The sequence below is a fragment of the Zingiber officinale genome, chromosome 1A (assembly GCF_018446385.1).
Source record: "Zingiber officinale cultivar Zhangliang chromosome 1A, Zo_v1.1, whole genome shotgun sequence".
In the NCBI taxonomy this organism is placed as follows: Eukaryota; Viridiplantae; Streptophyta; class Magnoliopsida; order Zingiberales; family Zingiberaceae; genus Zingiber; species Zingiber officinale.
Genome location: NC_055987.1, coordinates 33,089,817 through 33,091,168, shown reverse-complemented (window position 1 = coordinate 33,091,168; position 1,352 = coordinate 33,089,817).

The window sequence follows — 1,352 nt, the reverse complement described above, 5'->3', positions numbered from 1 at the left end:
CATAGCCTATAAGTTTATCCAAAAAATATCTATTTGTTGAGCCTAAAGTTAAACATGAATCTAACACAAAGTTAAACCAAATTCTAAAACTGAACCTACTTCATTTCACAAAATTATAGGATTCCCTGATTGAAGACATAGATCGGGTGAGATGACTAAGGACTTAAAATAAATTAAAATTAAAATTAAAATTAAATTAAATTAAAGTAAAGTAAAAAAAACATTTTTAAAAAATTCTTTTAAAAATTTCAAAAAATCCTTTTAAAAATTCTTTTAAAATCATTTTAAAAATTCTTTTTAAAATTATTTAAAAATCATTTTTAAAATTCTTTTAAAAATTATTTAAAAAATCATTTTAAAGATCCATCTAAAAATTCTTTTAAAAATTATTTAAAATTTATTTAAAAATCCTTTTAAAAATTATATAAAAATCATTTTAAAAATAATTTAAAAATCCTTTTAAAAATTCTTTAAAAAAACTTATTTAAAAATCTTTTTAACAATTATTTTAAAAATCATTTTAAAAATTCTTTTAAAAATCATTTTAAAAATCTTTTTATAAATTATTTAAAACCCATTTTAAAAAATCCTTTTAAAAAATTCTCGTAAAAATTATTTAAAAATCATTTTAAAAATACTTTTAAAATTATTTAAAAATCATTTTAAATCCGTTTAAAAATTATTTAATTATTTTTTAAAATTATTGTAATAAAATTATTTTAAAATCCTTTAAAATAATTATATTTTAAATTTATTTTAAAAATTAAACCCTATTTTAACTTTAAAAAATTATTTTAATCTAAAAATTATTTTAACTTTAAAAATTATCTGAAAATCATTTTAAATCCATTTAACTTAAATTATTTTAAAAATCTTTTAACTTAAAAATTATTTTAAACTTAAAATTACTTTAACTTAAAAAGTATTTCTAAACTGAATTAAATAATTAATAAGTAAATAATTGAAATAAAAAAAATTTAAAAAAAATTAACTGTACTCTAAATTAGACTTGACCTTAAAACTTAACATTAATTTCTCTTAATCATTTTTTAATTTTAACGTTAGTTAAAATCTTAACTTCACTGTAATTAAATCATAATTTAACATAACGAAAAATTGACTCAAATGAACCTTAATAAATTAATACTAATTCTAAACTTAGCTAATACTAATTAAAACATAACTTAAGTTACACTTAATCAAAACTTAAATAAAGTAAATGAATTCAATCAATTAATATTCAATCAATTATACAATTTAATCAAATAAGTCAAGTAAAATAATCAATAAACCATTGATGAAGATTAACTATTATTGAGTTAGTAATAAATTACTTATTATTATGTAAACAA